The following is a 13,324-nucleotide window of genomic DNA, read 5'->3' on the forward strand; positions in this document are numbered from 1 at the left end:
CGAGCTACCGCTGACGTCACTGGGAGCCACTTCGTCGGCCGCCCGCAGCGGGCACCAGATAGGTGACCGAGATCCTGGCTGCCAGACGTCTTGTGCTTTCCTGACTTCAACACGCCCACAACCTCGTGCCGCATGCCACTTGCGGCTCGCATACCCAGCGTCACCCTGGTCGTTGTCGCGGCGGCCCCCACCGCTAATCCCAACGTCTCCGCCCCGGCTGCCGCAGGAGACGAGGCGGCCGCCGTCGCAACTGTCTCGTTGTGCGGGGTCGCCATGAGCGACCACGGTCGAGTTTGGCGAAACGAGGTGCACGCTCAGTAAATATGCATCTTCCATTTTCGTCATTAGTGTTATCAGCAAAATTCCTGTCACAGATGTGAGGCTTATTCCTAAGTGACGCGTACTTCAAAAAAAGCTAGACAAGAAAATAACCTACATTTGAGTTCCTGTCCACTGATAGTTTAAAACTGCACTTGGGCGTCCGAAACATTTAATTTGAATGACGGAATGAGCCATCGTCCAGCCACAGCGCGCTGGCAAAGCTGCAAATTGGTACAGACACACACCTTGTCTTATCAACTGCCACGTTGTGAGCGGCCTTGCTCGTTAACTTGGCCGCCTGTTTACTCCCAGCCGCAGTTTACACTGCCTCCGTCAGGCGCTGTGCGGACCGGCCCTGGCCTCGCTGAACGGCTTCGCTCACTTGTGTTTGGAACAGTCGAAACACAAGGCCACAGAGAAGGATGTTCGGGCATTCCACGACAAATCGAGAGAGGCATGACACCAAATGTTTCATATTTTGATGAAATTTGTTCAGGGAGTTGACCTTATGCCCTCAATCCAACTGTTAAATTTTGGGTGAGGTCACTGTCGCTGAACATGCAACTGGGTGAGAAACTGCATCATTTCCCCTTATTTTTGTCATTTAAGTGTACAAAAGGGTCGGGATCCCTAAATTGTAATCCCTAAATTGTAATGAAATAATTTTGTCGGGAGCGGGTCTCCCAGTTCCAGGAAAAATTTGTACGTTTTTCACCTTCACAGAGGCCGAGTGATGGCCGAGTGATGATGACAGTGTCATCATCACTCGAGCATCATGAGAGGAGGGGGGGGGGGGGGGAGGTCAGGCAAGACAGCTTAGCGACGCTGCTGTGAAGGATCAAATATATTGCACATGAGGTAGCTTTTGATCTATTGAAAGGAGAGCACACGCTACCATTATCCCAGCCACAAAAAAAATCATCAATGAGTATTTTTTCCAGCCCACCTCTCAAGCCGCGAACAGCAAAAAGGCAAACGGCTGTCATGTTACCTGACCGGGCCCAAACAAAAGGTGGTCCTGTGCGCATGGTCAGGAGGGGCCGCCAACTACGAAAGCCACATAGTCTCTCGCCAGAGATCCCTAAAGCGGATAAAGTTCTGAGTTTTCCTGACGGGGACAAGACGGAGGTAAAGCTGTTTTACGAGTCGGACCTGGTCAGCCGGATGTGTGCGGGCAAGGACGACTGTACCGCAGTCCGACAGCTCGATGGAAGCAACAATAGAAAGCAAAAAAGACTTGTCTTGGGAACTTGCGTGAAGTGTATGATGTTCACAAGCGGAAATAAAAAGTCCTTTTGTCGGCTTCTCGGCATTTGCTACACTTTAAACGAAGCACTGCGTCTTGGCAGGCAGCAGCAGTAAGCATTCGGCACACGTGTGCACATATCAAAATCAAAACCTGCTTGTATCCGCTGTCGACCTCCCTGATTTGAAATATCGTGACCTCCTTCATTACGCTGTGTGTGCCGCGGAAAACCGTGACTGCGTGACGGGGGGTCGCAAGGGCTGTCCTGGTGAGGGTGGAGTAATGGACTTATGGTGAGACTGATCATAGACCGGGGTGAGCACAGATCGCTGTGCGCTGCTGGAACTCGTCGGAATAAAGGAGGACGTCGTGAGATCGTTTAGTCAGCAAACCGAAAAATTGACCAGACACTACTTTGTAGCTGATGGACAGGGTCAGCACTTTGCCCACTCAAAGGCTACTGCCAACGAGGGCAAAATGGTTGCTCAGGGCGACTTCTCTGAAAATTGCTCATTTTTAGTGGAAAATGCAGCCTAAGGCTTCCCCTGGGCTTCTCTCAGAGCACTGTACGCCTGCTCGCAGCTTAGGGTAAAACAGTGTAACATGAGCACTTTTTACATTTTGATAAGCTGATAAGATGAATGAAAATTTTGAGCTTTTGACTATACATGATGAGACGCTGATCTTCTGTTTACATATAAGTGTAGCAGTGATATATGTAACTTTCCATATAATAAACATCATTTCTAATTGGCAGGGCGACGTCCGACTGCGCATATTGTCCCGCGGGTGAGGTAATATGTTCCACGTAGTAATGCGAATTAGGCAGTATTTGCCATCTGTAAGAATGCATAGGTGTTCCTGGCTGTTACATAATAAAATGTGATAGGGCTTCTTCATTTTGATCGCTATGATCGTCGGAAGACGGAATTCTCTTCTTCGATGAATTCCGGTTCGCTTTTCCGCCTTGTGGTTTTGCTACCCGGCTCGTTCTCCTCTTTCTGCTGTTCTTGCTGGAGTCGCTTCTTTTAGAAGTCGATGTCATTACCATCACTCTCCCTCGCTTACGACTGCCTGTCCGACTCGTTCGCGGTGGAGCTCTTGGCATGGGTAACATGTCTTCCATCGCAGCGTAGGGACTGTTGCGTCCATCACGGTTCCATCGGATCCCATCCCAGTCCGTAAAAGGATGGTCCCACGCCGGGGGCACCCGCTCCCTGCAGGGTGCTACCTGGTCCAGCGCCAGACGTGCCGCTCCCTGCAGGGCGCCACCTGGTCCTGCACCGGAGGTCTCAGCTCCACGCGGGGCGCTACCTCGTCCAGCGCCAGATGTGCCGTTCCCTGCAGGGCGTCACCTGGTCCCGCACCGGAGGTCTCAGCTCCATGCAGGGCGCTACCTGGTCCAGCGCCAGATGTGCCGTTCCCTGCAGGGCGTCACCTGGTCCCGCACCGGAGGTCTCAGCTCCATGCGGGGCGCTACCTGGTCCGGCGCCTGTGGCGCTCGCTCCCTGCAGGGTACCACTTGATTTGGCGCCGGAGGTATCCTGTAGCGGCCAGCCAGTGACATCTGCCGGGGAGAATGCGTGCTATGGAAAGACTTCTCTGTTGACGAGGAAGATCCCAGTTACTGTAAATGCAGACTGAATGCTAGACCCGGTGGAGTCGTTGGTGTACACAATATCCATGATTTGTGGGACGTCATAGATTGTCACCGTCTCGCCCTGCTGGCTGCATTCAGCTCGTCATTGCCCTGCTGTAGTGGGTCTTTAGCGGACCGAAAACCGCTTCCACAGGCTGAAGGCAGTGAAAAGTGAGCGGCGGAAACGTAAGAAGCATGACTCTGTTGGCGCGAGCGAGCTCACTAGTCTGAAGTGAGATATGATTGGCGTGATTGTCTAGAATGGTAAGGATCTTTTGCTCTGCCGAATACCGGGTGAATCTTTGAAAGTGGGCGAGGTATTTGATGAATATTTACTCGCCTACCAATCCGTCTTCGTTGCACATCCTGCAGTGCCTGTAGGTGCGCCTCGAAGGAAGTGGTTCTTGAAGCTCTTTCTAGGAAAGATGACAAGCGGTGGGGCATAATTCTACGGCGTTGGCTGCGCAAAGCAGCGTGCACAACTCTCCTCTTTCTGCGTAAGCGATGGAGCCCACCTGCTTCGATTTTTTCTCCAGCCCTTGTTTCGGTGTCTGCATCGTGGCTACGTCCGTTTCATCAACGTTGTAGATGCCCTCCGGCGAAGGTGGGTGTTTTTCTTACCCTCTCTTCAAGTCATCAAACAATGCTTCCACTGTGTGCTTACTGAAAGCGCTGGCACGAGCCAGACACGTAGCCTCTGGTGTGCCGCCCCTTCTTCGGGTTAAGTTGAGCCATGACCAACATGCCCACATTCGTGTTGGAACAAGCTGCCCCACTACGACGTGATAAAGAAGGGAGCGTGGTTGATGATATTGGTTTTCAAGCTCAGTCGCGCGAAATATATGACGATCTTAGGAGCAGACATGACCAAATTTACGGAAGTCAATAAACGAACGATATCTTCCATGTAAATGATGAGAGAAAAATTACACATTTCGGAAAAAAATACACAAATTCCATAAAATCGGATTAATGCTCACCGCGCACGCATTGCCCGACTGCCGCCGCTCGCATCAAAACAGGAAATATCTATCTTCCCAAATGTGCCACCAGGCAGCCAGCCGGAAACAGCGGAGTCTTGGGAGGGGAGATATGGGGGATAGATCAACTTATCAGCGTGCCCAAATAACCCCACTTTACCCTACTGACGGGAGGAAGGTGTGCTGTGCGAACAGAGCTACTGTCTCTTCTCTGATGGTTCAAATCCGGAGTGGGAAATTATGCACCAATAATGACGACCGAAGTAAGCAAAAAAATTCGTCACCTATAACGTTCGCCACAAATGCGAACAGCGGCAAACTCAGAATTCATCCGTGAGGGGCTCCGTTGACCGTGCCGAGACAATTTCAACAAAAACTAACCCACCTGGCTTCGCACACCACACGCGTACAGCTTCATCAGGATTCCAGGTAGTGTCAAATGTTTTGTTGATGTAAAAAGACAGCTATGACATGATGTCGGCGTTTAAAGGACTCCCTGGTGGCTATGTACAAGTCAATAAAATGTTCAAGAGTGTTCCGGTTTCTCCTTAAACCACGCTGTGTGTTAGACAGCGTGTTGTTCGGCTCTAAAAACGACATTAGTCGCGCACTTATTATCTCGTCAAATACCCTGCACACGCATCATGCCAGCGAAATGGGTCCGTAGTGGCGGGCACCGATGCAATCCTTGCCAGCTTTAAGAATATAGCTGCTTTTGCCTCCTTCCACTAGTATGGAAATATGTTCGATTTACAGATGTAGCTGAAGACCGCTCGCTGAGACCCGAGCGACGAGGCATTCGCGCTTTTCAGCAGGGCGTTCACGATGTCGTTAGCTCCTGGTGCCATGTCCCTGCGTTAAAAAGTGCTGCTTTCAGCACCTCCATGGAGAATCTGGCGTTATATGGCTGAGTGTTGTCCATGTCAAAGTCTACGGGGTGGCTTACACATGCGCTTCCCCCCGATAGCCTGGGGTTGGGTGATCCTGAAGCACTGTGCTGAGACATCTCGCGGACAAGCTAGTTCGTGATATTGTCTATGTAGGTCACTGCGGTGCCCCCCTTTCTTCACCGCTGGAGTTGAAATGGATGGACATTTTGTCGCTGACGCACGTCCCCGTATCTGTGTCAGTGATGCCAAATGTTTGATGTGTGAGAGATGCTCACGCCATGAACACCGCTTCGGCTCGCGCACAACACGCCTCGCTTATGCTCGAGCTTAGTGATCGATTCCGTGCGGACATGCATCAACCTCCCACGAAAAATGCACGTTCCCTATACCTGCGCTGAGCATCTCCAAGTTATCCAGCTTATGAAAATAATTTAATTTGATTAGCATGCTTTCTTTTTCAGCTCAAAACACCCGACTTTTCTTGAAGGAGGCAGCATGGCTAGCGACACATTTACAACACTTCAGGCGCTCAGCGACGCAGTCCCGAGACTGGTACTCTGAAGAAGCTCGTCTGGAGCACCGGGAGAGTCTCTTTGACACCTGGCTGTGGCGTGGCCAAATTTTAGCAGTGAATACAGCCAACTGGGTCTCGAACGTATTGCTCGACCGGAATGGAGTGATATTCCACCTTGGCTTTTGACGGCCTGGCCGGCACGTTGAAGGTGAGAACTGTGACGTCTGTGTCCCTAAGCTTTCCGTTCTCCCTTCTCCAAATCCGCCTCGCAGCAGTCACGCAATGTCTCTCCACCCCTTCAGTAATTTCTTCCCCGACACTCCCCGAAGATCCCAGCAGGTCGTGGCTCCTTTTGACCCATTTTCAGTGGGTGATGTTGTACAGCGACGGCAATGTTGCCAGTACCTTGGCCTCTAATACGGTAAGTAAAATCATAGTAGATCACTAGTAGCAGCCTCGCTTCGTTGCCGTCTCCGTAGTGTACCTCGATGGAGCGATCTGGACAGCTGCGTACCTCCGTCGGAATGCCAAACTTGGACAACGCATGCTCACTCTGTAAGGGATTCAAGTTCAGCGACAGTGATTCTCCATCGAAATCGAGTTCAGCCCCCTGAGCAATCAGGTATTCCGGCAGTGGTGAGCTGCGTTGAGCTCGAACCTGCTCAGAGGTCCGAGGCCCCGAAGATGTTTCGGGGTCATCAGCAGTGGCAACCCGGTTTCCAGCGTGGACAGTGCCAGCCTGGCTGGAGGGGTCGATGCAGGTGTGTTTGTTTGAAAGAAAGAGAATCCATGCAATTTGTCTGAAGTATTCGGCACGCCCCCCCCCCCCCCCCCACATATACACACCTCGGAGCCCAACTGGGGAAAGGCCCAACACCCCCTCGGGAGATGGTCACCGCCAGGGCTACCCCGGTGCTATACGAGACAAACAACACTTTCCCGCGGCCAGGTGTAACCGGAGAGACTCCTCCCTGTCCTGACCGTGGTTCAGCGCCGCCGCCCCTTGACCGCTTAAGCCACTGCGCGCGGCCAGGCGCCCCAAGCGACGACCTGCACAGAGCACCCAGCCGCAGCGCGAGCGACAAGCCGCTATTGCCGTGTGGGGTCCCACGGGGCCCCACGCCTCTGGATATTCTGGCCAAAGTTGAGTGTTGGGGCGCGTCTTGACCGACTTGCATGACGCGCCCCTTAGTCACCGAGATCCGATCAACACGGGGACGTGAGCGAGGAGACACGGCGATCCCATAAAACGAGGATGAGGAGCGGCGAGAGGGCCGGATGCGGAAATGCGGTTGGTGGTAGGAAGGAAGCGAGAGAGGCAAGGAGCAGGACCTCACGTACCGGCAGGGTCGCTAGGCCCAGAAATGAACAGTTTGCACGCTTAATTCTCCTCAGATATACAGTGGAAAACTCGCCAAACTGTTCTCAGTGAACATTGTGAGATGGAAATGGCCCTGTCTACAACCATCTACAGCACCCCGTGGCCCGCTATCCACGGCTGAGAAAGGGATGCTGCAGGCTGCTACGACGGAACCTTGTCGTCACCACTGCATAATGCTTCCTTTCCATGCGTTCTGTAGTCCGACCCTGCTCACCAAAACACGTAAACTACCTATCTACAACCCTGCACGTCCGCGAACGCAGCACTCGTCGAGCCAAACTCCAAACAAGACCATCCCCTAACGGACCATACAGCCGGGGAGGACAGAGCGAACGGAGAATATTCCGTACGCGCACTGCCACACTCCTAGCACTAGAATGTATATGACAACATCGAGCATTTAGATGCTGATTTATACGGTTGAATAAAACATTACTTAATTTTTTTAAATTTTATATTTTCTATATATTTTTTATTTATTTGTATTTCTTTATGTATTAAATAAAATATATTGAATATTTTCTAACTATGCATTACCAAATGTTGTACACCCCAACACCCAGTCAGCCTTTCATCGATCAAATAGAGACGTTAAAGGCTGTCTTGGATACTCGCTTGGGCACGCTGAATTAAGCTGGCCGACGTCTCCGGCTCTTGGAGAGGATTTTCCAGTGGAGAGAAGGCATATTTTTCCACCAAGAAAGATGGGCTGAATACGAGACGAATGCGTACAAAAGTGATGAGGAATAGAAGCTTGGATTTTTCCGGCTATCTGCGGAGCGTCGCGACCGACATATTCCGCGAGCGTTAAGTCCCGGAAGTGTTTCTTATTCTCATCTGGGTAAGCCTTTTGATTGCAATTGAAACATTTGAGTAATATTTTTGAAATATAGTCATTGGAGCCAGGCCCAGCCCATGAATAATTTCTAGAAAGTCATTAAGAACCTAGGAAAGGAATATAGAAATCAATCAATTGTAACTAACAGCGGCCCTGTCGTTGAAGACTGCTTCTCTTTATGTACCATTTCAGTGACATGCTTAGTTTCTGTCGTTTATCTTGAAGAGCTGTGATGGAGCCGTGTTTAGCAATGGAAGTGGGGTGGGCTAAGACTATAGATGAAGAATTTATATAATTTCAGCCCAGCGTCACACCGTGAGGATAGTACTGAATCAGACGCATCGGCTGTGAGTAGGTTCTGCAGTTGCCGTATTGCCGCATGTGCAGGGAGGTTTGCTTTACACGGAGGAAATAACCTCCGCCGCTATTTCAATGGTGTAGTTTGTAAATAAGCTTGGCGGGCGGCGAGCGAACAGTGGAAGTCAGTGAAATGAACCAAAAAGTGCAAACAGCATGTTCTGCATTAATTTGATCAATTCATTCCCCAAATTTGGGGGGAACTATGGTCCCATCAAACTGAATAGAAAGCTACAGGCAAGGCCCAAAACGAAATGTACCTAGATCCAGTACAAGCCTAGGAGGTGTCATTTGCCCCTGGCAACTGTCCCCTAGATGAAAGACTGCTGCCTTGGCTGGCAAGTAACAGCACTAATCACTATGTGCCAGATACTCATATATATATATATATATATATATATATATATATATATATATATATATATATATATATATATATATGTGTGTATATATATATATATATACATATACATACGCATATATATACACATATATATATATATACATATACATACGCATATATATACACATATATATATATATATATATATATATATACGCATATATATATATATATATATATATATATATATATATATATATATATATGATAGTAGCCATAATAACGTCTCAATCATAACGCCGCATAAGCTTCATAACATTTCGGTCATAAAATCATGATGCGCCCTGGGGAATTATGGGACAGGTGCAAAACATTTTAAGCATTGGTTTTTATCAACGTTAATTGTGACCCACACCTAACCTCAGAAAAAAAATTGTTAGTATAAAGCAACTTTCTATCCGATTGTCACCTTCAAAAAGTGCAGTGTGTGTGTGTGTGTGTGTGTGTGTGTGTGTGTGTGTGTGTGTGTGTGTGTGTGTGTGTGTGTGTGTGTGTGTGTGTGTGTGTGTGTGTGTGTGTGTGTGTGTGTGTGTGTGTGTGTGTGTGTGTGTTTGACCTACGCAGAAATGGCAGAACACAACTTTCATCACGTTTAAAAAAACTTTGGAATTACAAACTACTGACCTATAATTGCCTTTGGAAATTACTGAGACCAGCTGGTGCGTGGTATTTACCGTTGCTGTTAAAAAATGTTCTACAGTATCAGTTGTGCAGCCAGTGTAAATTCACTTGGGCCATTTTTTTCCGGCGCAATATTAAAGTTTTTGGTCTCACTCCCCACGAGACAAACCAAATTTCTCACAATGCCCGTGGGCTTGCCCAACAAATTAAGCCCTTAGATTGTATCGCCAAAAAATGCCAGTCATAACTCGGTAGTTACCTAGCGGCTCTCAAAAAAGATAAATTGTAGATAAAAATAGATGCACTTGTTAGCTTTCTTCGCCGGCACTGTCGTAGCCTACTGAGCAGATCTGATCAGCACGTTTAGACTTGATAAATAAATACAGATGATTTGCACACTTCTCGAAAGTTGTTCAGTGCATTAGCGAGAAACATTATTCGCATGGATTAGACAGAAGTATTAGTCTTATTTCTCGGAAACAAACAGGAGAATGGAGATATAGTCAGTTGATATTTCGGCAACTTGCCTTCATCGAAACAATAGCTGAAGTCATCTAACTATATCTCCATTCCTGTCAACCTAACTACATCTCTATTCTCCTGGCTTTCCGAGAAACAAGGTTAATTCTACTGTCTAATCTGTGCACACTTTTCGCATTACGCAAGCCAGTGGAATACAATAATTCCACCGCCAACGTAGATTCCAATTCAGCCTCCCCAGTCCATGTCGTCGTGCACGACTGGGCGTGAAGACTGATTTGACTGGACGTGCAGCGACATTGGCAGCAGCGCATGACTGGGCTTGCAGCGCACACTCAGTCATGCACGCACGCCACCGGCGCACCCCTTCGGATCTCCACGACACACACACACACACCACACACACACACACACACACACACACACACACACACACACACACACACACACACACACACACACACACACACACACACACACCACCGACGCGCCTCGTCAGAGCACCGCAGGGTCCATACACCACGGGCGTGCTCCTTCGGATCGTCGCGGGCACGCACGCACCACCGACGCGCCCCGTCGGAGCGCCGCGGGGCGCCGGTCGGCGTCGGCCGTCGTCGGCGTGCGCCCTCAGTGACGCGTCCGACGCTCGAGGGAGCCGAAGTGTGGGAGCGCGCCGCCCGACGCCGCCCACCGCCGACACCAAGTGAGCCTCTGCCAAAACGGAGATGTCGGGCTTGGGGGGGGGGGGGGGGGGGGGGCGGTGCGCGCTGGGATGGCCGTGACTGTAGATCGTAGTCCAGGGTCTTGACATGCCGCAGCACGGCGGCTGGATAATGTAAGGGTAGCTGTGCGATGTGTTGAGAAGCCCTGGAGGAATGGTACACGGCATAACAATGTATGTGCGATGACAAGTATGAAATATGACGCTTGCCCCTCGAACTGCAACGAATGCAAAGTAAAATTCCGCCCCAGACTCGCAACAAGTCCAGAATTAGTCCAAAATCTGGTCTTGCCCTAGAAGTGTTCCGCGGCGAAATTTGTTCGTGTAGTTTGGTGCTGGGCTTCACGTATGTTGGCCGACATGCATGGAAACGTGATCTACGGTGAAAACTATCTGTCAACCCCAAGCATGACAAAAACTGTTTCTGATGTGATACTGAAACATCAAAAAACTGTTTCGGATATCTCTGATGATAAATTATGCACGGTAAATGACACATTTACTGCAGTTATCGCTCGTGTTAAGAAGACATGCTAAAATTTCTGTTTCAATAGGACCAGGGCTTCAAACACTGCATGATCAGTGTTTTATGCTAATTGGACCTATTATAATGCGCTGTAAATGCAATGGAGAAGTCATCTCAAAATCGTTCCTCATAAGACACAAGACTACAATTTATAACACATTTTTGAAACGATTACATCAGAAAAAGAGTGAGGTATTATTAAAGTATTCGTGCATGGAATGAGGCCTTGCGCTAAGACCCCAGCAAAACTTGGAGAATTGCAGGTAAAGTTAACTGTTTATGTTTATGAACACCTTAGTCCGGCACTGTAATACCACTCATCAAGCTATGATAGCAGCTTGATGTGTGCTATATATGAATTATGCATAACACATATCGCGCATTACGTTTTATAAAGCCTGGTACAATGTCGCGATGAGCCTTATGCTGGTTCATTTTGTTTGTACCCAACACATACATGTTGGCCGCAGATATCTCTGGTGATCTCGAATATCGGTCAGCATCATGTAAAAAAACATTTTGTGCTAGGCCTGGGCATAACTTGCCTCTTCAGATGACGTTTACATGCATGCCAGCCAATATACGAGGAGCCAAGCACGAACGTCAGCACGAACGTTTTCGCCCTGGGACATTTCTGAAGACGACACCAGAGATTGGGCTAATTCTGGACTTGTCAACAATCTGGGCCAGAAAATTGGTTTCCCTTCGTTGCCATCCGCGAGGCAATTGTGTTATCACGGTGTATTGCTTAAGCGCAGTTTTATGGTGAACACTAGCATTTCTGCGAGTTATTGGACGAGACGAAGCCGTGGCTAATAACTCTGATAGATGCAAGTGCGAAACCATACAACAGTTCATTATGCAGCTGTCGTGCGAACACGGCCATTTTAAAAATTTAAAGGCGGAAGATGGCTCAGGGAACGCAGGTACTTGCAATAGGAATTGGAAAAGAGTGACAAAACAGAGCAGAATAGGCATTGAACGACCAGTGTTGGTCTGAAATTAAATATGTTTGATTATTTGCTTATTTGAATGCCCAGTAAGGAAGGCAATACTATACGGCGGTGAAATTTCCTAAAACCTGCAAGTAACAACGTTTTTGGGGAACGCTTAAATGACTGTCAGTTCGCTATGAACGTCAACTTTCAAGTACAGTCTATTACCACTTTTGTTTGCGATAAAATACCTTAAACACACGTGGCCATCAAAACCACGCACGTTTTTTACGCGGTCGGCTCTCCTAAATCGTTCAGCTCTACACTAATTGGCATTGCACGGTGGTCACATGCTATAGTTTCTGTGAAGTTCACAGATTTCTTGGTATTCAAGGCAAAGGTGAACGTGACAGGGTGTTAATAATTCCAGAGCGGTTGCTTAAGCGTCTTGGGCTGGCATATGCGTCAGATTATTATGCATATGCATGCTGATATCGCGGCCTCCAGAGACATGTGCTGAATGGCTAAAGGTTCAGTGACTCATTGTTCCTAACGCTCATTCAGCGTGCAATTTGAGAAACAGAGAGGCCAAGAAGGTCATACCGCGAGACCGCCGTTTTTAACACGCGCTCGGGTGGCGGGGGTCAAATACCCCCCCCCCCCCCCCACCCCTGAAGGTTTTTCCAAAATGGTTTTCGAACGTCGCGGCGAAGCTAAGCCAGATTTTTCATAGCTGTAGACAAATGAATAACAGCTCGTTCGGCTTTGGAAATTTAAATTTACCTTGTAAGGTCGCTGCTCTATGGCTGGTTAAAGTCAGGCCATGGTTTCAGCGAGGGCAATTTCTAGGAAATCCTTCAATCTGATCCAACAACGGAGTGTTAGACGAATCCATAAATATCTGAGATGCTTTCTTAGGCACCACAATAGTTGAATGAGCAAATTACCTAAGGTCAGGTATAAACGTCACACCAAGGCCAAAACCAACAATGCAGTACGGAGCTCTCGCTTCTAAGAGCACATTTCCAAACAAGCCAATCTGCCGCTATCATCCAGTTTCCTGATAAGTCTCGTTGTGCCTCCCTCCGCAGGCAACTCTGGCTACGTCCCCGGTTGCCTCTGTTCCCTGCGCAGCCTGCTTTTGTTCCCATCATCAACAATAGGACGACGAATGTTAAAATAAATGCTTTGCTGTTGAGAGCCCTGCTCGCGAATGATGTTGACATTCTAAATATCGTGCCCCAAGAACAATGGCGACATCTTAGCGTGATTTTAGAGCATCAATCCTCCGTATTGCAAGCTGTCGCCCAGACATTGCAATGCTTTCTGTGAGAAATGAGTCGCATGCGATTTCTGACTGATATTAGGCTATTTCATAGCTCTTTGGTTCCACCCGTCTCAATTCATGCGTCAGCTTTCCGAGAATTCGGGGATATGGTGCATTGCTTGTGGCTGATCAGTCCTTTTGTGAA

General features: G+C 48.6%; 1 protein-coding gene across 3 annotated transcripts in view; it reads left to right on the plus strand.

The window, feature by feature from the left end:
• The first annotated feature begins 10,321 nt into the window (after nt 1–10,321).
• LOC119103994 (glutamate receptor ionotropic, kainate 2) overlaps nt 10,322–13,324 on the plus strand; it is an 88,227-nt gene continuing 85,224 nt past the window's right edge. For all 3 annotated transcript variants that reach the window (XM_037227709.1, XM_037227708.1, XM_037227707.1), the window contains exon 1: nt 10,322–10,373. The gene's annotated coding sequence lies outside the window, so the exon portion shown is untranslated. The remainder of the gene's footprint in view (nt 10,374–13,324) is intronic.

This window comes from Pollicipes pollicipes, unplaced genomic scaffold (assembly GCF_011947565.3).
Source record: "Pollicipes pollicipes isolate AB1234 unplaced genomic scaffold, Ppol_2.1 Scaffold_5724;HRSCAF=6776_pilon_pilon_pilon, whole genome shotgun sequence".
NCBI lineage: Eukaryota > Metazoa > Arthropoda > Thecostraca > Pollicipedomorpha > Pollicipedidae > Pollicipes > Pollicipes pollicipes.